Here is a 26324-nt window from a genome sequence, read left to right as displayed (position 1 = left end):
AGGGGAACTTTAATGGCACCTCAGGTCCACTCTGTTCCCCTCTTCCAATATTTGTATTAGAGGAAAGATTAGTAATAAAATCACGATATTTCAGATACCCTATCCCCAGCCAATAAAAATTTCCTAACATTCGGGCAGAGGTTTGACTCTGCCCTAAATTAAATTTAAGTTTATCTCTATCTAATCCTCATCTCTTTATATTTAAGGCAAAAATAGTATGCAGGAAATACTTACACAAAAGAAGCTTGAAGATATATTACAGCATCTGTTACTGATCAGTAACGGAGAAAGTTGGGGGGAAGTGAGGTTTTCTGTTTTTTTTCAAATCCCCTTTAAGTTTTCCCTTAAGTTATCCCCTTAAGTCTTTAAGTTTCTTTTTTACCTGTTGCCCATGATGCTGAGTCCTCCTGGCTTATCTTAAGTCCTGGCTGAATCTGAAAAAGCTGTCCTTTGCTGCTGCTGCAGATGCTCAGCTCTTGAAGTGCCCACTCAGTCCTATAAGTTGTAGCTCTTGGACTTCAGCTGCCCATTTAACAACTCCCAGGTGCAACTTGAGGCCTCCTTTTGGCTCAAAGATAATGACAGTCTCAAATCTCTCTCAGAAATAAGAGGAAATGCTTTTCCCACTGATTCATGAATATCAGCATAGGACTTGCATCTCAAATTCCTAATATATACTTATCAGAATTAACACAAAAATTATTTAAATGGAAAGCACTTTTACAAAGATATAACATAAAACCATATTCCTAAAGTACAGGTCTGAGCATTTCACCCATCTATCCAAGAAGCCTCTGTGGTCCCCCTATTGCCTATAAGATAAAATGTAAACTCCTCAGTTTGGCTTTTAAAACCCATCGTAGTGTAGCTCCTGCCAAACTTTCCAAATTTCCAAATTCATCTTCCTTATTTATTCCAGCTAATCTGATATATGTGCTCCACCCCATACGGAAGAGGATGTCCCCCATGCCTAGAACTTTTCTACCCTCTTCTTCTGGGATTCACTAAATTCCATTTAGGTTCAGCTCAACTGCTCCTTCAGGAGTTGCTTTTTTTTTTATTTTTCATCCTTTATTCCCCCAGTTGTTAGTGGCCTCAGCCAAAATCACAGTGCATTTATTTAATACTGTATATACTCACCATTTACTTATCTTTGACTATGTTGCATCTCTCTAGTAAAATATAAGCTTCCCAAGGGTAGCAGTGATTGCTTGGAAAACAGGAGTCACTCAATAAATGTTTGGTTTTTTGATTAATTAATTGACTGTCTGATGGTCAGCTTTCTCCAGGCAAACAAACTCTATTTATTTTCCTTTCTTTTGCTGAATGCATCTGAAATATAGTATCTTAATGCTAATGATTTAAACCAACAAACATAAAATTTGATTGGAAAAGTGTATTTATATTTCAGCTTAGAAAAACCATGAATTTAAGTGCTAGACTTTCTCTGCTTATTAATATCCACCAGTGGTGCTGCTTCTTCAGGATCAGGTCAGTGGGGCCTAGAAATCCATCCTAGAAAAAGAAAGAGGATAGGGACAAAGGGGAGGGAAGTATGGTCTAATGGTGGAAATCACATAGAAACTCAAGGGTGTTGGGGCAGCTAGGTGGTGCAGTGGATAGAGCACCAGCCCTGGAGTCAAGAGGACCTGAATTCAAATCCGACCTCAGACACTTGACACTTACTGTGTGTCCCTGGGCAAGTCACTTAACCACAATTGCTTCACCAAAAGAAAAAAGAAACTCAGGGGTGTGAGGACCTGCAGAAATCATCCAGTCCAATCAATGCATGAACAAAAATTTGTTTCATAGCATCCCCAACAGGTGGCCATTTAGCCTCTGCTTAATGTTCTCCAGTATGGGGAACTCAGTACCTCTTTTTTTTTTTTTTGTGAGGCAATTGGGGTTAAGTGACTTGCCCAGGGTCACACAGCTAGTAAGTGTCAAGTGTCTGAGGCTGCATTTGAACTCAGGTCCTCCTGACTCCAGGGACATTGCTCTATCCACTGTGCCACCTAGCTGCCCCAAATTTAGTACCTCTTAAGCAAGAACATTCCACTTTTATGTAGCACTAATTTCTAGGGAATTCCATATGTACCCTCTGGTCCAGGATCCTTAAAGGTGTGGTGCTTACTTGAACACAGTTCAATTATGTGAACCTGATCTCTAGGAGATGAGCTTTTTTTTCTATTTACCACATTCTCCTACCTTAAAAACTCTAGATAAATCTCTCAAAGTAAGCCTAGGTACAACTCATACATGGCACATGATAAACCTTCTAATAAATCTTTGTTGATGTTTTTATTGATCAGTAAGTTTCCCACAATGTGGGTAATCAAATCCCTTTCTGAAAGAGGAACACAATTTGTGAGTCAATAATGGTATAAGTTGTACTTCTCCCACTACAGAAAATGTACATCATGCAAATCACTGAAATGTATATGTGAACAAATACAGGAAACATAGAGCACTCAACTAGCTTCTTAGTTTCATTAGCTTTCCCAAACATGTTAAAGACCTTTTGGGAGACTTGTAAACATAGACCCCATTCATCTCCAATCTATATCATCCTGGTAATTTATAGTGGTTTCACTGAGAATATTCAAGATCCAGATTTCTTGACCACTAATAGTATGGCATTAACCATCTAGGTGCAGGAGCCTCTTCTCCTTGGAAACATGCATTATTATGTAAGTTTTCTACCTCTAGGAAGCTGTTTTATGATAATTAAAAACTGATACTCTCCCAAACTTTGGAACTCCTGAACCATGACCACTTGGTTACCAACAAGGTAACCCCACAAGTCTGGAAGCTCCCTTTCTCATAAATATTAGCATCTGTCCTCCTCAGAAGAAAGAAAACAGTCAAAAGAAGATATTAGGGACCAAAAAGTCCACAAGCTCCCACCTCAGTCTCACATGGGAAATCACAAGCAACTAGCCATGTCATTGTGTTATCTTCTTCCCCGTCTTCTTCTCTGATGTATCTCTAAGACCCACCACTGACAGAAGGGCTAGAACTCTCGGGCAATTAGGTAGCATATAGGACCTGAAATATATATGTGTTCATGGTCTCCTGAGCTGAAAATCTCAATATTTTCCCTCATTTGCATACTTTTGGTCTGTCTCCATTTTCTACTTCTGTGGTCAGAGGAGTATGAAGGAGGAGACATTCTGTCACTTTTCTCCACTTTACCATGATGGACTCTCTCATCTTGAAGACTAAGAGAAAGAGAGTTGAAAGGGAAAACAAAAAAGATTAAAAAAGAGAGAAGGGCCATTTCCCCATTCCCTTCCATGGACCACAAAGGAGGCAATTACCCCAACAAGGGTCCAACCTCCTGAGCCTCGGCCATCTGCCTTAATCACTAAATACAATTCCGAGGAGTTAATTGTGTCTTCTGATAAAGAAACAAACAAAAAAGGAACAAATATTTATGAAGTATCTACTATGTTCCTGACAACTGTACTGTTTTACAAATATCTCATTTAATACTCACACCAATCTTGGGAGGTAGGTACTGTTGTTATCTCCCTGTTAGAGTTGAGAAAACTGAGGCCAAGAGAAGTTGTGACTTTCCCAGAGTCACACAGGTAGCAAACTTCTGAGACTAGAATTGAGCCCAGGTCTTCCAGACTCCAGGCCTGATGATCTACTTACTCTACCACCAAGATACTCTTTCTGTTTGGGCTCCTGTTAAGATACTTGGGGAATTCTCCTTTCCTCTAAAGGTCTTTTTCCAGCAGCCTCATCAATTTCATTGTAGGACATGGAGGAAGGTGGTTCAAGAGGGAAAGGAGAAAAGATATCAGGCAATCTCATAATCAAACTTCTTTGTGTATGAAAGCTAAAACTGCATCTTTGTAATTTCCTCCTTTTGCTTTTAGTACTGGCCCCTAGAGACAAGCAGAAATAAAGCTAATCTTTGTTCTTAGGAGAGTCTTTCAAATACTAGAAGATACACACAGTGACCCTTTTCTTCTACAAGATAAGCATGTTCAGAAGTGTGGGTGACAGTAAGGATAGGGACTGAGGGGACTGGAAAGAGAAGGACAAGAAAAAAGAGACTCAGGAACAGTGAAACAGAAAAGGTTAGGGATGGATTGATCAGGTTTCTTTTATCATCAGTTTACTCATATTTTCTCATGTGGTCCATTTAAATAAATAATATACAAATTTTTAGAAATTAAGGAGAAGCCAGATTAACATATATTTTAAATTTTTCTTTCCCAAGCACTATAATTTCTCCATTTTGGTGAAGTAATTCTATAAACCAAATTCTTATAAACCAAAGAAAGAGTAAAGAAAAATCAAATAAAAGACAAGAATTTCTCTCATGGGTTCTCATAATATCCTGAAGAGATCAGATGACCCTAGAAAAAGGAAACTACTAGGGGGCAGCTAGGTGGCACAGTGGATAAAGCACCAGCCCTGGATTCAGGAGGACCTGAGTTCAAGCCTGGCCTCAGACACTTGACATTTCCTAGCTGTGTGACCCTGGGCAAGTCACTTAACCTCCATTGCCCTGCAAAACAAACCAACATAAAAACAAAACAAAAAAAACAGCAAAAGAAAGAGGATACTACTGTCTCTTTTATCATGACAAAGATAACTCTGGATTCAATCTGAACTTTCTAATTATCTAGTCTTTAGCATTTGCTAAAACTCTTCAAACTCTGAAGCTCTTCTTTTTTGACTGATATTTTGAAGAGTTTTGTGTGAATAGAACAAATCAGCAATTCAAAATATATATTTGATTTTTGTCACAGTGAAGCTCATTAAACATGATCACCCAACTTAAATGGCAAAACTTAACATAAATGACATTTTCCAGAGGAGGTCATCTGTAAACACATTGTTGAAGAATAGATGCTCTTAAGAATAAACTGCTGCATTTCTTCTTATTTGAGCATTGAAATGTAATCCACACTGACTGCCTTTTCCTCTACAGAGTCTGCAAACCAGTTTTCTGGAAATCTACTTCATTGAGCATGATAATGGTGGGGCTACAGAGGAGATGAGCCAAAGCTCAGTTATATGGAAATCTAATGCTTACAGGGGAAAACAGTAATTCTAAGTAGGAACCTGTGGAAGTGTTGTTGTTGTTTAAATTTGAGTTTGTCTTAATAGAGCCCATACCCATAGTATTTAGTGATTTACTTAGTAGCAGGAAAGCACAGTTGATAGATTCCCAGACTCAGACCCAGAATACATTAATTCAGAGGATTGTTGTAAAGGAAACAGTTTGCTAGCTATAAAGTGCTACAGGAAGGTGAGATGATCATGGTGGTGGTGGTGATGATGGTGAAGAAGAAGACTACTATGATGATATGAATGTGGTGATGATGATGATTAACATCTTTACAGACTTCTTATGAGTTGGAAATATTTTAATTGATTAATTAATATATTAATCAGCATTAATTAAAATTACATATTATATTCAATATTAATGTAATTTTATTAATTAATAAATATTTTATTAATGTATAGCAAAATTGGTCATCCAATTCCCTCCTTTTATCATTTTTCGTGTTCAGTCATGCTTGACTCTTTGTGAAGAAGGAAGTTACAAAGAAGCAGTTTTAGTTTTCATATGTAAATAGTGCTTGACAAAGATACTGGAGTAGTCTGTCATGTTCTTCTCCAGCTCATTTTACAGATGAGGAATTGAGGTAAACAGGATTAAATGACTTGCCCAGGGTCATACAGCTAAAAAGTAAGTATCTGAGGCCAGATTTGAACATACAAAGATGAGTTTTCTTGACTCCAGGCCCAGCACTCTATCAACTGTGTCACATTGCTACCCCATATCCACTTATAGACAGGAACTAAAGAAATAAATGGCAGAAAAGAAAAATAAACTAAACTGTGCAGAAAAAGACAATGAAATAGTTGAAAGAAAATAAATTTAATAAAAAAGTTTTCAAAAACATGAAAAGACAAAGAGAAAAGTGATTTTTAAAAATGCATATGGTAGTTTATGGAAGCAGTGTTCTATGCACAATGCATAGAACACTGGATATGGCTCCAAGAAGACCTGAGATCAGATTAACGGTATTACGTACTGGACAAGTCACTTAAACTCTCTATTCCACAGTTTCCTCATCTGTAAAGTGGAGATAATAACACCTACACCAAAAGGTTGTTGTGAGGCTTAAAACATTTGGAAAGTGTTTTGAAAGACCTATTTAAATGCTATCATTATTAGTATTATTAGCTATTATTTGGTGTATGCCGATTATGTTATATATTTTAAATAAGTGAGCTCCATGGCCTTGGCATGTTATCAGTAATAAATCCTGCAAAATCAAGTTACTTAGGCTATGCATACAAACATTTTCTAGAATGAAAACTTGTGTAAAAATGAAATTCTTTTAAATTAAACATTTTCCATTGTATTCTTAAATAAATAGAGGAGAAATCTTTTTATTTCTTTGTTTTAAGATCAGTGGATAAATTTAATGTTAGTAACATTATTAAATGAATTTAAATATAAGGAATTTTAAACATTCAATAATTTTACAAACAATTTACTATAATTTAACTGAGAAACTTAAGAAAATGATACAAATAGTATTTCTTAACTCACAAGGATCACTAAGAGACAATAAGGGACAGTGGGCAGACAAGTGAGCCATGAATACTGGGATTCACTCCTGATAACACTACTGATAAATACTATCTATATGACCATGGGTAAGTCATTTAACCCCTCAATGCTCCAAGAAACTCTCTATAACTATAATTTATGATATTGTTGGCAAGCATTTCCATGAGTTCCTAATACTAATGAAATAATAGGTTCAGAATTTTCTATTGATAATAATGGTGGGGAATAGTGATGTGGAATTTAAGAGAAATATTTTGAAACAAGTTCAGAAAGATGTGTCAGGAAATTTATTGCTTTCTACCACCCTTCACACTCAGTTTCAACCTCAAGGTTTAAATATATAAGGGAAGATATACAATCGTTAACAAATTTAGCCTGAAAAAGTACAAGCTGGGGGAAAATATCCTAAATTTTCATACATACATACACATAAATACATGCATATATACTTGCATGCATACATGTGTGTACATGCGTACATGTGTATATGTGTATCTATACATAAACACATATACATATATATGCTATTATTTATATATTTGCTATACATATGCAATTCAAGAAACTCAAGAAATTAAAGAAATGAATATGCTTTATCTCATTACACTTTTTACATCGGACAATTTTGTTTTCTTTTGTTTTTATTTTTGCTGTTTCATTTTTTTTTGCAAGGATTTGCCTGTTGTATCCAGATAATGGTTTCAATTCTCCGATCAGGTATTACCTGGAGGATTTATTTTCCCTAATCCAAAAATTACTTTAAAAAGGTGGTGGTCCAGGGAAGCATTTTTACATATTTAAAATACATCCTGAGTCTTTTTCTATTCTCTTTTTCTATCTTCTCTTTTGATGGCCTCATTCTTTTCATGTATTGCACCAATAATGTATTCAGCTAAACTTCTTTTCTTCTAGTCCTTTTCAATTTTTCACGGTCCTGTTGATGTCTAAATTCTAGAAGCATAGATCTTCTAATAATATCATTTTTAAAAAAATTTTTGATTAAAATCCAAGAACATGTCCCCTGCAATTTCATTGTTATAGAACATCAAACTCTTTGAGTTATTACTGGCCCTGCAAAGTGCTATTTTTTCTGATTGCCATCACTCAAACATGTCTTAATTGATTTATTAAATACTTTTCATGAATAATTATTTTAAACCTATGTATAAGTGTTCCTATGTTTTTTTTTCTTTTCTGTCTTTCAAAAATTATATTTCTCTGCCTCCATAAATATTAACTTGGGGAAAGCTGAAAAGAGAAAAACACCTCTGATATGCTTCCTTTCCTACAGGTTCTAATCTCATTATGAACTTTGGCTATAGAAATTGATCATGAAAACAGCTAAGGTAGACCGGTCGACCATAGTACAGTCAAGTTCATTCACCACATGTAGGCATAACCTTTAACTACTCCTTTGATAAATGAAGAAATGGTGCTGTGGAGGTGCAGAGGAACTAAGTGATTTATGAAGGTGTTACAACAGTCAGGGAGGTAGTACATTTGATCTGTGGGGACAGGAAGTCAACAGTTGTTGCCAATATTTTGAGTGAGGGTACCAAGCTTTCTCCTACACTGTGGTTGGCTGCAAATAGCAAACATATTCAGAGACATCCAGATACTCTGGGATGAAACTCCTAAGTAGGCCTTAATATCATGCCCTAATTGTGTTGAAAAGGGAGGAAAAACACAGCAGCAGCAGTTGCTGCTGTAAGGATTGTCATTGTTGTAGCTCTGAGAAGGAAGCCTGTGTAACTGAGTGTCTGCTTTTGTTGGATGTATTTTATTTTTTTCCAATTACATTTAACAATACTTTTCAACATTCATTTTGGTAAGATTTTGAGTTCCAATTTTTTTTTCATTTCCTCCCTTCCCTCCCCCATCCTGAAGCCAGCAAGCAATCTTATATAGGTTATACAGTATAATCATGTTAAACATGTTTCCAAATTAGTCCTGTTGTGAGAGAAGTATCAGACTAAAAACAAAAAGAAAAAAAAACACAAGAAGAAACAGAGAAAAAATCCAGACATCAAAAAAAGAAAATAGTATGTTTTGATCTGCATTCATACTCTATAGTTCTTTTTCTGTAAGTGGGGAGCATTTTCCATCACCACTCTTGTGGAATTGTCATGGATCATTGTATGGCTGAGAAGATATAAGTCTATCATAGTTGATCATCACACAATGTTGCTGTTACTGTATACAATGTTCTTTTGGTTCTGCTAACTTCACTCAACACCAGTTCATGTAAGTCTGTCCAGGTTTTTCTGACATCTGCCTGCTCATCATTTCTCATAGCACAATAGTATTCCAGGAAGGTCTTGTAAATTAGGCTGTAACCTGCCTGTATTAGGCATACACTATTAAAGGATGAGAGGAATGATGATTCTTGTCACATGGCCAAAAGTAACTACATCTTCTGAGGTCTCTATACTTGAGTCAGAGATCAGAGAATCCAAACTCCAAAGTCATAGGAATAGTGATTAGTTTATTAAAGTTTTATTTTTATAACATCAAGTGAAATCAATATTTACTATTTATTCAGCAAATTTAATTGTCAGGGTCCATAGCATGATTTGGCCATGATTTTTGTTGCTGTTATGATATACTTAATTATCAGCACCCAGCAAAGTGTCTGGTTCACTTTGGCAACTCAGTGAATATATGCTGACATACCATCAGTCAAATCACTTTATAGATAGATATGCAGTCTTGATGAAGTAATCCATAGTACATGTCTGTCTGCAAAGGCAACTGGAAAAGTAATAAAAAGTAGTAAGTTAAAGTATGCCATTAACTATTTGGTTAGTTCAATTCAGTAAAAGCTTGCAAATAACTTACCACGTGTTTTGCAAAGCAATGAAGAGACATAAAGGAAAAAATGATACTTGATAACTTTTAGATATTTTTATTTAATTTCATACAGTAGTGATAAAATTATAAACTACTAGACCATTAGAACTAGAAGACATTTTTGGATGGTTCTAGTTCAGCCCTTTCACTTTACAAAAGAGGAAAATGAGACCCAGAGACAACAACTCAATCACTCCAATCTACAAGGGAAGTTAGTACTGGATCTAAGACTAGAAGTCAGGTCTGCTGGTTCCCAGTGCAGCATTCTTTTTGTCTGAACAACATTGTCTCTATTTTTTTTTAGATCTACTTTATTGTATTGTGTAAAGTTTTGCAATGAACAGAACAGTAGTCGTATACTGACTCAATGACCAATATTGGAATGGAAGGTATGTAAACATCAATATTATTAATAGGTACTATTTCAATCAATAAATGAATTTTTTGTTGGTTTTAGACTTTTATTTTCCAAATTACATGTAAAAGCAAATTTTGACATCAATTTTTTTAAAATTTTGTGTTCCAACTTCTCTTCCTCCCTCCCCTCCCACATGCACACCAAAAACTCAAACAATTCAAAATAAATTATACATGAGTAGTCATGGAAAACAATTCTACATTATCTAGGTTGTGAGAGAAAACAGATAAAACAAAACTTCAGATTAAGGAATTGTCAAAAAAATGTGTTTCAGTCTATTTTCAGATACCATCACTTCTTTCTCTGTAGATGGACTGGAATTTTCCAAAGTTCTTCAGAGTTATATTGGATCATTGCCTTGCTAAAAATAACCACATGCTTCCCAGCAGATCATCTTACAATAATGCTGTTATTTCTTATATAGTACATTTCTTTCTGCTTCAGTTCATGTGGGTCTTTCCAGGTTTTTCTGATAGCATGCTGTTCATCATAATTTTTATATAGTACCTTGAACTTGACAGAGAATTTTCTTCACAATAACCCATCAGAGTAGGTACCATAAGTTTTGACATTGTTATCAATCATCATAACTATTTCCCTCCATCCCATTCCCTTCCAATGATATTCAATTTATTGTCTATCTTATTTTGCCCTAATCCCCCTCAAAAGTGTTTTGCTACTGACTGCCCCCACCCCCACTCTACCATCCCTTCATTCATACTTCCCTCCTTATCCTCTTCCCCTCCTACATTCTTGTAGGGTTAAATAGATTACTCTTCCCAATTGGGTTTGTGTGTGTTATTCCCTCCTTGAGCCCACTCTGGTGAGGTTAAAGCCTTTGAGCTAATTCTCTTTTCTAAATTTTTCTTCCTCCCTCCCTCCTCAAATCTCCCTATGAAATCAAGCAATTCAATATGTGTCATACATGTGGTGTTATTCCAAACATCTTCACCTTCCTCTAAAGTATTTTGCTTTTTACAGCTCCCTCCCCCAACCTCCCTTCCCTCCTTCCCCTCTTCTCCCCACCCACACCATTTCCTTCTCCTCCCACTTTTCCTCAGGGCAAAAATATATTACTATACCTGCTTTAGTATGTATGTTATTCCCTCCTTGAGCCAATTCTGATGATAGTGATTTTCATTCTCTCTCCCTATCCTTCTGCCTCTTCCCCTTCCCCTCCATAGGCTTTTTTCTTGTTTCCTTCATGTGAGCTACCTCTCCCCATTCCACCTCTCCCCTCCCCCCACCCCCAGTCTATTCCTCCTACCCCTCACCCCTATTTTGAAGATATCATCATGGGTTAGTTAGATGGCACAGTGGACAAAGCACCAGCCCTGGGCCCAGGATGCCCAGAACCTAAACTCAGCCCCAGACACCAGACAACACAGCCTGTTTGCTCAACAAAGGGCAAGGATACACAAAAAATAAATGCTTTGCAAATACCATCCTTTCATATTCAGTTCATACCTTTGTCCTCTGTTTATTCCTTACTGAAAAAGTTCTTATGAGTTGGAAGTGTTATTTTCTCATGTATAACTGTGAACAGTTTAACATTTTAATGTCCCTTGTGATTTCTTTTCCCTGTTTACCTTTTTATGATTCTCCAGGATATGGTATTTGAAAGTCAAATTTTCTATTTCCTTCAGGTCTTTTCATCACACATGCCTGAAAGTTCTCTTTATCATTGAAGTCCCACTTTTTCCCTTGAAATATTATACGCAGTTTTGCTGGGTACATAATTTTTGGCTATAGTCCCAGTTCTTTTGCCCTCTGGAATATCATATTCCATGCCCTCCGGTCATTTAATGTAGAAGCTGCTAGATCTTGCTTTATCCTTATTTAAGCTCCACACTATCTGAATTACTTTTTTCTAGCTGCTTGCAATATTTTCTCCTTGACCTGGGAGCTGTGGAATTTGACTATGATATTCCTGGAGATTTTCCTTTCAAGATCTCTTTTGGAGGTGATTGGTGGATTCTTTCTATTTCTATTTTAGCTTCTGCTTTTAGAATACCAGGGCAATTTTCCTTCACAATCTTTTGGAGGATGGAGTCTAAGGTCTTGTTTTTGTCATGGTTTTCAGGTAGTACAATGATTTTCAAATTATCTCTCCTGGATTTATTTTTCAGGTCAGCTGTTTTTCCAAGGAGATATTTCACATTGCCTTCTATTTTTTCATTCAATTGGATTTGCTTTACTGTGTTTTGGTTTCTCATAAAGTCACTAGCTTCCATCTGTTCAATCCTAATTCTTAGGCAATTATTTTTATCAGACAGGTTTTTTTTAATCTCCTTTTCCATTTGCCTTTTCAAACTATTGACTTTTTTCTCATGACTCTGCTGCATTGCTCTCATTTCCCTTTCCATTCTTTCCTTCTCTCTCTACATCTTCCTTCTATCTCTCCTACTTTCTCTTCAAAGTCCCTTTTGTGGGCTTCCATGGCCTGAGACCTGTTCATATTTTTCTTGGAAGCTTTGGATGTAGGGGTCCTGTAGTTGATTTCCTCATCTGAGGGTGCCCCTTGATCTTCCTTGTAGCTGAAGAAACTTTGTATAATTCTTAACTTTCTTTGCTTGCTCATCTTTTACTTGACTTTAAACTCTCCACTGGGGGGCCCTGCTTTTTGGTTCCACTACTGTTACCAACTTCAGAGGGTCCCAGGTCTTTTGGTTTGAGGGAGGGCAGGTTTTACTCTCTCCTGGCCTGTTCTGTGGTCCGAAGAGAACCTCAAGCCTACTTACTAAACAACCAATCAGCAAAAGCTTTCTGTGGTGTGGTTCTTAGCTTCAACATGTCTGCACCCCTCCCCCACCTGGTCTTCCTGCCACACAGGATTTCTTCTTGGTTCCCTGATGAGGTGGGACAGCTGATTTTGTCCCTGGGTCCCGCTGATACCCCTTCACTTTCCCTGCCAGCCAGCAGTTTAGCCCTCTCACCAGACCGCATGCTCAATTCTAAAAGACACTGGTGCTGTAGCTGATTCAGAGGCTCTGGGGTAAATTCCTCTGGTGGTGTGCCTGGGATTTCTGTTGGTGCGATCACAGGGTTGGACTTTACTGGTAGCCTGGCATGGCCCCTTGTAATGTATCTATAGCTGGAGAATAATCTCAGCCCATATTTTTGTGTGGTTTTCTGCTCCAGGGCTTCTTTTATTGCTATTTTGGGGGTAATTATATCAGGAGCTCTGTGCGTTTAATGTCTTTCCTCCACCATCTTTGCTCCACCCCCCAATAAATATTCATTAATAACCTATTACATGGTACACAACAATCCTTACCTCCACCCCCTCAACCCAAGATAATGTTTACTATCCCTAAAAGATTAGGTGCTTTCATAATTAAGTTTTTGTTTCTCAGAAATGAACTTTCCCAGTCTCCTGACTCTTAAGGGATGTCAATTAATGACCTGGTCAGAGTCACTAGTATCCTGCATTATTTTTTCATTCAAATCTTCTGAAGGGAATAGAGATCATCAATACCAGAGAAGGGAAGTTTACTCAGTGTCAGGCTATTTTCCTTCATGTTGCCACATATGTATGAGAAGTAGAACCTGGGTGGGACCCAAGTGGCTAATTCCCAAATCTTGCTGTTTTGATATGGTAGAGCTACCATTTCAGGTCTAATGGTGATAGTCCATGGGACTATTGACTCCAACCATGTCCTGTGCATCCTATAATAAATGTCTCTAGCACTGTAACTGTCTCTCATGTCATGTCTATCAGCACATGGTATTTCAAGCAAAAGCAACTGCGCAAGTAATAAAATGCATAGATTTTCTTAGGTCCTAGCTATATGATGCTAAGGAGTAGTGTAATCATTCTGGAATTTATTACTATCTTCATTATCTTTTATGTACTAATCATTGGATCCTAAATTTACTATTTGGAGGTACCATAGTGCTAATCTAGTTCAAATTCCTAATTTCAAAATTGAGGAAACTGAGACACAGAAAGGTAAAATAACTTATCCAATCGCATAAATGTAAACTGTTCTTAAACTAGGGGTTCTGGATAGATTTCAGGGGTTCCTTTTATTTTATGGAGAAAGTTTTTTCAATATAATTTGTTTCCTTGTAAATATGTCTTATATTTTATGCATTTAAAAACACTAGTCTGAGGAGTTCATAGGTTTGTTAAACTTTAAAAGTGGTCCAGGACACACACACACACACACACACACACACACAAACACACACCACACATATAAAATATGTGATTTTTCAACTTATTTTCCAAGATGGGAAATATGATTGAAACTACAATACAACATTATGATTATATTAATAATGTTGATTGTTATGAAGATAAGTTAATCACAAGGATAAACATTCATATCTTGACTTAAAATTTAAACAATGACCTCTATAACTACATTCTCATCAAGACATTAAGACCTCCTTTCCTCTTCAGAAATCACCAACTATAATTAACCCATGTCCCCAAGGTTCTCTAAATGGAAGTTTTATTTTAAAGGATTTGTTCCAAATTTTAATTTTTAAATCTTGATTTGAATTGTATATTACTTCATTTTAGCTTTGTTTTTCAAAAATATTCGCAAAATCCTTGGCTCAGTTTATCAGAGTGATGCAAATCTGCAAAAGAAATAATTTCATAAACAAGAAAAGTCATATTAAATATTGGAAAGAATTTAAGATCCTGAAAGTGACCACTCCCATCAAAACTTGAAGTATATGAATTGCCAAAGTCACTTATTTTTCTCTAAGACAATTAGCAATATCTCATGTGACACCAAAAAAAGAAATTACTCAATACATCAATCTTTCAGACCTTTTTTGCCCAGCAGCAGTTCACTCTGAGGAATATCAAAGGTACATTGAAGACTGAGAGGCTATAATAAAGCAAAGCTTATGATCTGAACATGGAGTGGATCTAAAGGAATATAAATGGAGATCATTTGTGCTCTATTCAAAACATAGGATTTACTATAATAGCATTTCTCCATGTAGAGGGGAAAGTAGAATTGACAAAGTAAAGGAAACATTTTGTTTGCTTCCCTAATCTGAAATTATTGACTTAACTAACACCGCAATTCACATTTTTCCAATGAAGGTTTCAGAATTAAATCATTGGTATAGTTGGTTAACACGCTGTCAGGACAAACACTAGAGGATCTCCATTCCGCCCCCCCCCCCTCCAAATGCTTCCCCATATGCTTTCTGATGAGCTCTGGCCAGGTATTTTAACAGATGGATTCAAGGGTTGAAGGGTCATATTCTCCCACGGTGTTACAGCACAACACATAAGATGATTGGGGAAAAACAGAACAAAGGTTTTCACTTTAACCTGCAATTAAGCTGTAAAGACAGCTGTGACCTAATTAGAAAAGAATGCAAAATACAGAGCTACTGTGGGCTATAATGTTGGCTAGATTACAAGCAAGGACCACTTTTTCCCTTTGTTTCATTGGCTCTCCTATGCATATCTCCCTGTCACTGACACCCAATACCCAAACACAGTGCCAGAACTGACATTAAGGTGCTTTGACCCAGGCACCGACAAAAGTTTAGTAGGATATGGTTCTTCATTGGGAGGACATGCTTCCAATGTTCCTCTCTTTCTCTAAGGAAACTGCCTGCCTTAAGCTTTAGCACAGAGGTACAAGATACATCTGCTCTAATAGGGTGTTTGTGGGGCAAGCTGTCCCCTCCAGACAGTAACATTTGGCTATTCCTACAACCACACTGCCTTGGGCACTGTGTTATACCCACCTATTAGATTGTCTCCCACCTCCACCTACAGTCTATACTATGCTTTCTCAACTTAATTAGCCCCAGGTTTAGTTTTCCTCAGGCACCATACTCACTAATGATCTTTCGCCACCTATATAACCAAAGTCCATATTACTATATTAGTTATTCTTTATATTTTATAAAGTTTCAGAAGCCAAAAAAGGGTAGGGAGGAGAGAAAAGGAAAGAAGAAAAAGAGAAAAAGGGGAGTTGGAGATCAGGACAATTGCAGAAATAACTTTATAACTTTAGTTAGTTTTACTATCATGCAGTATATCCGGACCTGCTCACATCTCAGGTTTCCTATATTTATTAAGGCCTACTTTCTGCTTTCTTTAGAGTAATTATGATAATGGTGGTGATGGTGGTGATGATGAAGATGATAATGATAATGATGTTTTTGAATTATTGTTTTATTTTTCTGGGAGACTAACTCCAAATCACATAGTAAAAATGAGAAGACATATTGTGACAATAATTATAGTAATATACCACCACCACCACCATAAGTACTACTACTTCTACATAAGTTTAGAACTATGAAATAGACAATAACATATTTAAAATGTAGCCTATGAATAATCTGTACAATGTTGTTTTTCAGGGCAATGAGGGTTAAGTGACTTGCCGAGGGTCACATAACTAGTAAGTGTCAATTGTCTGTGGCTGGATTTGAACTCAGGTCCTCCTGAATCCAGGGCCAGTGCTTTTATCCACTGTGCTACTTAGCTGCCCCAATCTGTACAATATTAATGAAACATAGGGTCTATTGTCCTAAGGCAGTTATAGAAAGATAAGTACTTTCTCATCTTAAAGGGGAAGCTAGGTTACACATTGGATAGAATGCTTGGCCTAGAGTCAAGAATAGCTGAGGTCAAATCCAGCCTTAGACTCATTGTTTAACCCAGGTTAATTCACTTAACACTATTTGCCTCAGTTCCCTCACCTGTAAAATGAACTGAAGACAGATATGATAAAACCACTCCAGTATCTTTGCCAAGAAAATACCAGTGGGGTCATGAACATTTGGATGTGACTGAAAAACAACTGAACATTTTCAAGGTGGAAGGCAACTCATATGTCTTCTCCAAACATATGATGAAGGAAAAAATACTTATTGAAATACTTCTAAAATAAACACATCACTATGGGAAGTCATAGGAAATAAAGGTTGCCAATTGGAATATACCATTGGTTTTTTTTTTTCCAATTTAGGTAGAAGTAGTTTACTTCTGTATGGAGTTAATGAAAACACAAACCCCAAAGATTAGAATCAAAAGACACTTCTTGGGTGACATCTGCAGGAACTCAAGCATCAATATGTTGAAGAAGCCTTCAACAAATGACTGAATCATACGATGTCTTAAGGATGCAGAAGGGTTTGTGATGAAAATTAAGGAATAGGCATTGCCACTAGTATTACTGAAAAGTTTTACTCATGCAGAGTAAAAGTGTAATTCATGACTTGGAAACCTCTCTTGCAAAGGTCTGTTCTCTGGGTCAGTGACCAGAAAAGAAGAGGCTTAACCAATCTGTTTGATTTTTGGTGAGAGCAAATTGCATGGGATGAGCATGCATGGATGGATTGTTATCTATATCACAAATATTATATGATGTTTATTTCTAAATGCACCCTTCTTCTGAACTTCCCTATTATTGTCAAGGATTACACCATTTTAACCACTCAGGTTCCCTGAACTGCTGTTATACCAAATTCTTTATATTCCTTTACGCCACATATCCCAGCAGCAGCAAAATCTTGATGTATTAATAATCTAGTTTATAACCTCTCACTTCAACTAATGAAATAGTCTCCTAATAGATTTCTTGCTTCAAGCAAATTCCCTTTCTATATCATACTCTATGCATTGCCAAATTTATTATCCTAAAGTGAAGATGTGACCATATCAGACTTTTATTCAAAAAATTGCAGTAGTTTTCTGGATAAAGTATAATTTCATCTTCCTCATAATTTTTTTTAATTTATAGGGTTTTATATAGTACTTAAGTATTCATTAATTAGTACATGCATGTAATTTATAAATAAGTAAATCAAGACATATTGAGGAAGTGTTCAAAATTTTGTATACTCAATAAAATTTGAAGAGTCCCCTACTCTAGTGGGAACAAATAGAGAGAGAATTACAATATCTTATGAAAATCTTAATGTACTTGTAAGACCAGTTTCTGGATTTTGTTACAAATAGTAGTCATCCATGTTTCAGATGTGACTTAACAAGTACAGAAGAACTCTTTCTTTAAAACATCTGGTGTGCTGAAAAGCATGCCTAAGGATTGGACTTAGAGTAGATGAGTTTTGATGTGAGTGAGAGAGGAAGGTTACAAAAGGGTCATGAATCATTGTTTGGGATGTCAGGTTTGAAGTATTCCTTGATGATATTATGACATTATGAAGGTACCTTAAAATATTTGAGATAGGAAATGCACATAAAATATTGCCTTAATAATAAGGGAATATAAAATAAGAGAAGGTAATATAAATTAGGAAATTGATATTATAGGTAATAATAATTATTAAAATAATGATTCCTCATCTCACACATATCTATATATCTTTACTCTTTCCCTCATAACATATGTAATGAATGAATATGAGCATACACATACAATATATTTACATATATGCATATATGTGTATGAATGTTTATGCTTTTTTCCATTCAGTGAATTAATTTGCATATGAAGATTCCCTGAGTCACTGAATGTAGTTCAGAAAATTTGGGGTGGGGAGAGGAAGGACACTGGTGCAGGGTAGGGAAGGCTTAAAGGTTCAGATACACACTATAGCTTGAACAGTCCTTGACAAACTTCAGTAAAGGGAACAACATAAATTTGCCTTTGGTCAACACAAAGATCTATTTAAACTCTAGTCACCTTATTTTTTTTTTTTATGGAGCCCAGATACTCAGTCTATTATCTAATGTGGTACCATGAGTGAGAGGTTAAATGAAAACCTAAACACGTTCAAAGCTAAGGCCACCTATGATGTGATTCTATAAACAGTGTCTTTCTTCATCAAAGAACTAAAGAAGGGAATGAACTTTCACAGTACCACAGTGCTATAGGTAGGGAGGTGGAGGAAGGCAGCTGCTCCATGACAAATGAAGTAGGTTATTGCTAATATGATCAAAGTTTGAAAATTATAAAGGGTTCTCTACAGGTGCTAATTTTACTACTTGAATGAAATTAATAATACTCTCCAGAAAACAGCAGGAGATCCTTAGATTCCACAAGTAATCAGCAAGAAAATTGATTGTGGTTTCATGAAGCATGAAATGTTTGTGTAATGTATGCAAAAGTGGTACTTTATTCTCTGCAGTGAACAATTCTCAGTCCTTATAATAGAAAAATATTTAATAGTTTGACAACTCTTGAGACAGAGGTGTTTTTTCCCCTTTCTAAAGTTGTTCAAAGGGGACTAATTTGACTCAAGACAAACTAATACTGACAACACATTGACTCAGGTGAAAATCCAAAATGACCTTAAAACATGGATTCAAGAGGTCAGGCACCCTACAAGAAAGTTGTCACTCCTCTTTTTTCCAGATAAGGGAACTAAGACCTGGAAAAGATAAGTGACTTACTCTAAATCTTAAACAAACTCACCCTCACAAAGGGATCACTTTCATTTAATTCTTTACTAGACATTTTTCAAGGCAATGGTGAATACCTTGAGGAAGCATATACATGTTTTTGTCTTTATATAAGTAACCAAAAGTTAATCAAACAAGATATGAATGTTGTTTTTTTATTTTTTATGATTTTTGGCAAAATAATTAGAAACACCTTGTTGGAAGAGATTCTAAAGGAAATATTTTGCTCTAGTAAATCAAATACATTTAAAAGTTGCACACACTGATAGATTGCATTCCCTATACCTTTTAGTAAATTGTGTGATTTTAAAAATGTCTATTGTAGCATTTCATTTGTGAAAGATAACTACGTCCTTCTCATGCCTTCATCAAGAAGGTATGTAGATTATTATAATAAAAATTCCATAGGATTGAAAAGGATCAAGGCGGGGGGGGGCTGATTTCTTCTTAGTCATATTTTGGGAAAACTAAAAGCATAATAATAACATGTTATGTTCCATGGCCCCCGTTCAAATGATTAACGTAGAGTTGGAATTCAAGCTTTACATGTCAAATTAATGAACGAAGAGTTGATCTCATGTGTTCAGAACAACACAGTGGTTGGTCACTCTCAGAGAAAAAAATTAAAAACTAGAATGTAAGCTTGATGAATATATTTAAAAATATAAACATACCAATTCATTGTGTCAGAATGAATGTATGTATGCATTCAAGGATTGGTTGCAGAGTTCAGGATTTATGAGCTGCACAAGTGCCATTTATACAATTCCTCATGTGGAAGAGGCTAGAGTCTGAATCCAAGAGAATAGTGATATCATTTAGTGAAAATGTTTAGAAGAAACTTGACATATATCTATACCTCTGTAACTGCTTCTAGTTTGCCAACCACATGGTAAGTCAGATCCTTTTTGGGTTGGTAGAGATGCTTTCAAAATGTTAAGTTAAGCATAACCTCTTGGCTTGGCTTGGCTCTTATTTCCCTATGACTTCTTCCTAGCTGATGGAATCAAATGAGAAACAATGATGTTTAAGTGGGAAGGCCTCGGGCTCTCTTCCTCCAAGCCTGGCACGTGGCCCCTTGAACATGGGTCTTTCTTCTTTGCTTAGATATTTGCTCATTTTCTTTTTTTTTCTTTTTTCATTTCATTGTACCTTTTTAAAAAAATTACATGCAAATACAGTTTTCAACATTCACTTTTGTAAGACTCTGAGTTCCAACAACAGAAAAAAACAACAACAACAACAAAAGTGAAAATAGTATGCTTTAATCTGCAATAATACTCCATAAATATTTTTTCTGTATGTGGAGAGAATTTTCCTTCATGAGTCTTGGCATTGTTTTAGATCATGGCATTGCTGAGAAGAGTCAAGTCTATCATAGTAGATCATCACACAGTGTTATGGATATTGTGCATGATGTTTCTCTTGGTTATGCTCATTTCACTCAGCACAAATTCGTGTAAGTCTTTCCAGGTTTTCTGAAATCCACCTGCTTATCATTTCTTATAGCACATTAATATTCCATTAATTCATATACTACAACTTGCTTGTCCATTCTCCAATTGATGGGCATCCCTTCAATTTCCAGTTCTTTGCCACCCCCAAAAGATCAGCTATAAATATTTTTGTACATATTCATTTGTCCATTTTCAATGAAGGAAGTTAGAGGCTACACCCTTGTCAGGTTTTTTGTTTGTTTGTTTGTTTTTGTTTGTGTTTTACTGAGGCAGTTGGGGTTAAGTGACTTGCCCAGGGTCACACAGCTAGTAAGTGTTAAGTGTCTGAGGCCGAATTTGACCTCAGGTACTCCCGAAACCAGGGCCAGTGCTCTATCCACTGTGCCACCTAGCTGCCCCTCCTTGTCAGTTTTGAAATGTCAGTCAATAAATATTTATTAAGGGCCCACCATGTATTAGGAGCTGTGCCATGAATTGATACAAATATAAAATATAAAAAAGACAACCCCTACCCTCAAGGATCTTATAATCAAAAGGGGGACGATATATGCAAAGGGGAGATGAAATGCAGGGTCGAGTGAGAAAAGGTACATACGAATTCAAGTTGAAGAGGTTCAATGTAGTGTGGCTAAATGGTAAATGAAGAATTAGCTACCCTGGGCACACTTCTTAAATGAAGGTTTGGGGAAGAGTTCTCCACTATATCCTGCATCCAAAGGAGTCCCAAGAGCAAAGGTATTTGTCACATTATTGAATGCCAAACACACATTTTCCTAAAAGACTATTTTAGGGGGCAGCTGGGTGGCACAGTGGATAAAGCACTTGCCGTGGATTCAGGAGAACCTGACTTCAAATCCAGCCTCAGACACTTGATACTTACTAGCTGTATGACCTTGGGCAAGTGACTTAACCCTCATTGCCCCACCAAAAAAATTAATTTACAAAAAAGACTATTTTGAAGGGAACTTATACAAGGCACTTGCTCACATGGAGGTAAGGAAAGGTGATACAATGAGACTGAAAGTATCTCTGTAGAACTTTTAAATAAGATTGTAAGACATGAGCAACACTGGCACACGACCACCCAACCATAGAGTGTCTACATCAATGGGACAGAATGCAAGCAGAATTGCAGTAGCTCAAAAAAAAAGGCATATGAGATTCACAAATTAAGGGATATCTTCTCTCTAAATGTTCATATGACTAATTTGTGCCTGACCTATTGTAAAGCTTTCCAAGCTCATATCTGTTTCATTGACCATAGTGGAACACATTGTAACTCGACCCCAACACAGTGATGCCATTTTGGTCCTCTTTGAGAGTGAAGCACAACAACTAACCACTAACCCAATCATCTTTGCTCTGTTTTTACTGATTATTCTCTCAACACTTTCATCTCCTAAAGAAATCTTCTGTTTTCTTTCCCAAACATGCAGGCACAAGACTTGCTATTATATGCTATTGCTTCAAGGAGCAATTTTATTTTATTTCTCACTCCATAGGGGCCAATCTACTTACTGAGCTAATCTGATGGTGCCAATGGGAGAGGTATTTGGCAACAAATATATGAAATAAGGAAATATATGTTGCTTGGTTCAGTAAAAAGAGCTTTGGATATTGAAACATATGACTTGGATCAACTTCTGGCCTTTACCAGTAAAAGACCTGTGACTTTCTATGTGTGATTTTTTTTTGAAATTTTTTTTACATTTATTTTATTTTTTCCAGTTACATATATGGGTAGTTTCCAACATTCATTTCCATAAGATTTAGGGTTACAAATTTTTCTTCCTCCCTCCCTCCCTTTCCTCCCCCCTCCACAAGACAGCAACCAGATCATATATGTACAATCCACAAGTTCTCTTTTTATCAGTTCTTTCTATGGGGGTTGATAGTAAGCTTTGTCATTTGTTTGTTGGGATCCTCTTGGATCATTGCATTACTGAGAGTCATTCACAACTACTCATCAAACAATACTGTTGTCACTATGCACAATGTCCTCCCAGCTCTGCTACATCAGTTCAGGAGTCTTTCCAGGTTTTTCTGGGATCATCTGGTTTGTCATTTCCTATAGCAAAAGACCATTCCGCCACAACTATATAGCACAGCTTCTTCAGTCATTCCTCAATTGATGGATATTCACTTGATTCTCAATTCTTAGCCACCCAGACCAACTTGCTAATCAACCAGCTTTGTGTGTTGTGGTTGTCAGCTCCAAAGAGCCTGTGCCCCTCCTGCACCTGGGCCACTGCTACTCAAGCCTACCTCTTGGTTCCCAGCAGGGGTGAAAAACCCAAGTTCTGCCTCAGCACCAGCATAGACCCCTGTAGTCTCCCCCTGCCACAAGCTCACCCCTCTCATAAGACTATGAGCTTAGTTCCAGATGACATTTGTTCTTTAGTTGATTCAGAGTCTTTGGGGGTCTCCTTCTCTGTTGAGGCCTTCCTGGGACTGGATTTGTGTCAGGGTGACTGTGGGGTTGTGCTCCTCTCCTGTCTCAGCACAGCACCTCCCTCCTTCTGACCTTCCAAGCCATTCTTGGTTAGTAAATGATTTCAGCACATTCTTCTGTGGGTTTTGCTGCTCCAGGAATTGTGCTATGGCATTAATTGGATGTTTTTTGTAGCGATTGTGTCATGAGTTCAAGAACTCACTGCCTTTCCTCTGCCATCTTCCTATGTGTGATTTTCATCTCGCTGGTTTTGAGTTTCTATAAAATGGGGCTGTTGGACTAGGTAACCTATAAGGTGCCTTCCAACAATAAATGTAGCATGTTACTTTAAACTATATTTAGGGCTGGTCCTTTCCAGGGGTAAGGAACAAAATAAGAAGTGAGCCTGATGACCTACCAATGCACTGAAGCAAGCCAAATTACTTCCTAGTAACCCTAGGACTTTCAAAAGGATCTAAACCTTATTTAAAATTCAATACTAATGAATCTAAGAAACCAAAAATTAATTATTTCAAACTACATCATTTGTAAAACAGAGACCAATTGTGCTTTTCTCCCATGACAGTTATTTCAGTGCCTACCCGGATTTCAAAGAATTAATTCACTCATTAGCGTTCAGGAAAATAAATGATGAACTTTATCCCATTAGGTCATTTTAGCATTCATTGATTTAGGCTATTAATTGAATATGTTCTGTACTTTTTGGGTTTAATTAAGTGGATGGAAAGTATCAATATACAACAGCTATTAAAGTGAAGTTCTTTTGAATTATTCCTAACAGTGACACTTTACAAAAAAAAGTTTATTGCAATGTGAGATAGTGATCTTCTGAAACTTGTATGTGCCAGTGGATTCCTGATCCCATTTTTATAGGCACTTTTCTTTCAATTCAGAGAACAGCACCTCTATATTTCCTACATCAATGAAGTTCTTATTTCTATCTTTCTCGAAATTCTCCTGAGAGGATCCATCCACATCCACATAAACCTTTCCCTAGTCCATTTAACATTTCAAGAGGCCCAGTGAAAAATTTAGGCTGTCCTTTGACTCCTCACTCACTACATAAGTGAAAAATTTTCTTTTGCAGTAATTCACATACTTGATATTATTTTTGTCCTTTCTTGGATGCAATTCATTGTCTTTCAAATTTGGGAGTGCAAGTGCCAGCAGTACTCAGTTACTAACCTGCAAGAAACAAAGACTCAGCTTCCTCAGGCATAAAATGGGTACAATCATAATCTCCTGCTACCTTAAAGGTAAGGATCAAAGGTGATAAAGTATGTGAGGAACTTTACCTTTCTCTAATACTTCAGAATTATATGCCAATATTACAGAGTTTAGTAATGTGGCTATACAAGAAATGGATAAAAGGAAAGTTAAAGCTAAAAGAGTTTAGCACTAATCATTTTTCATTTAGAAAGGCAAATAGTTAAAAGGTAGTCTTGGCAAATAGAGGCCACGATGGTGGAAGAAAGACATTAAATGCACAGAGCTCCTGATACAATTAACTGGAAAACAGCAATAAAAGAACCCCTGTAACAGAAAATCCCACAAAAATACAGGCTGAGATTATTTTCCAGCCATAGACAGATTAAAGGGGGCTATGCTGGGCTGCAAGTAAATTTCAACCCCACGATCATGCAGACAGAGACCACAGACACACTGCACAAGAGGAACATACCCCTGAGCCTTGGAATCAGTTACAGCACTTCTGAGCTTGTGGTCAGAAGCATTTGGAAGTGTGGCCTGGCAGTTGAAGATGCATGTTTGAGATTTCTGTTCTGTATAATTCTTGAAGAAAATAAGTTGCAGAGAAAGTGCAAAAAGAAAAAAATGGTAGTGCTAAAGTGAAAAGCTGTGATGGTACAAATGAAACTATATGTTTCAAATATTTTTTCTTTAAATATATTTGTTTATACCCAAAATAAATTATATTTAAAAATATAGGTGTAGATTTCCCTAGAGATACCACAACATGACAGAATGTAGAAAAGACTGGAAATGGAATCAAGAATATCTGGGCTCATATACTGCTTTTGACAATTACTAGTGCTATGACAATGGGGAAATCACGGTGTGTTTCTGGATCTTAGTTTCCTCATCTATAAAATGGAATTCATAGTAGCTACTTTAATAGGTTGCTGTCAGATTCAAATGAGATTTTGTCAAATAACCATACAATGTGTCCAAAAAGTCATGGTGACATTTTAGGCTAATTAAAAAAGAAACCCTGAAGATGCACTATATTTTTTGATATACCCTATATAAATATCTGTTATCATTCTTTCATGAGATGAAACTGAATCGCCTTTTAATGATTCTTATTTTTTGCCTCAAAATAACCTTCATTTAGTATAAAAATTAGGAAACATTTATAAAACATTAAAAATTAAATTCCTTCTAAAATATAAAGCATACTCCTATCCTTCTGAGTTCTCATCACTATCTTTATGAATTCCTGCTGTGATTCAATTTAATTCAAGCATTTCCTGAGAAACCATTGTGTACCTAATTTTTAGGCACTATCATATGAGGGACACAAAAGGAGGATATAAAATTTATCTTAAAAAGTTTATATTCTTCGGAAAATAAGACCTATAATATAAAACTCAAAATGCTAAGTTGCATTGATGTCTGGTTTGTTTTTTTTTTTTAGTATCACAAATATCAGTTGTGGGGTAACCCAAGTCAGATGCTAGACTGGGAATGTTTGTCAAATGTTTGTCAGTATATTGGTTTTGGACTGTGATTAGAAGTCCATTTTCTAATTTGTTTCCCTTATAAGCCAGACTGGTTTATTTGAGAAAACTGTTATGTAGTTGTCTACAAAATTATAAATATTTTGTTGTTATGTTCATCACATGCCTGAAAATTGATATGAGATATTATATACCTAGAATACTAGTGCCTAATAATGTACTTAAAATATCATGTAGGGATTCATATTATACATATACATATGTACATATATACGTGCACTCTGTACACATGTGTATGTGTATACATATACATGCATATATACACATGTGAGTTTATATGTATGTATATGTATGTGTATATACTTTTCCCCCCTTTTAGCCTTGCCTTATCATTGTGTAAATCCAACCAGAATATTTCTTTTCTTTTCTTTTTTTTTTTTGTGAGGCAATTGGGGTTAAGTGACTTGCCCAGGG

The sequence above is a fragment of the Dromiciops gliroides genome, chromosome 6, assembly GCF_019393635.1.
Source record: "Dromiciops gliroides isolate mDroGli1 chromosome 6, mDroGli1.pri, whole genome shotgun sequence".
NCBI lineage: Eukaryota > Metazoa > Chordata > Mammalia > Microbiotheria > Microbiotheriidae > Dromiciops > Dromiciops gliroides.
Note: the sequence above shows the minus strand (reverse complement) of the source record.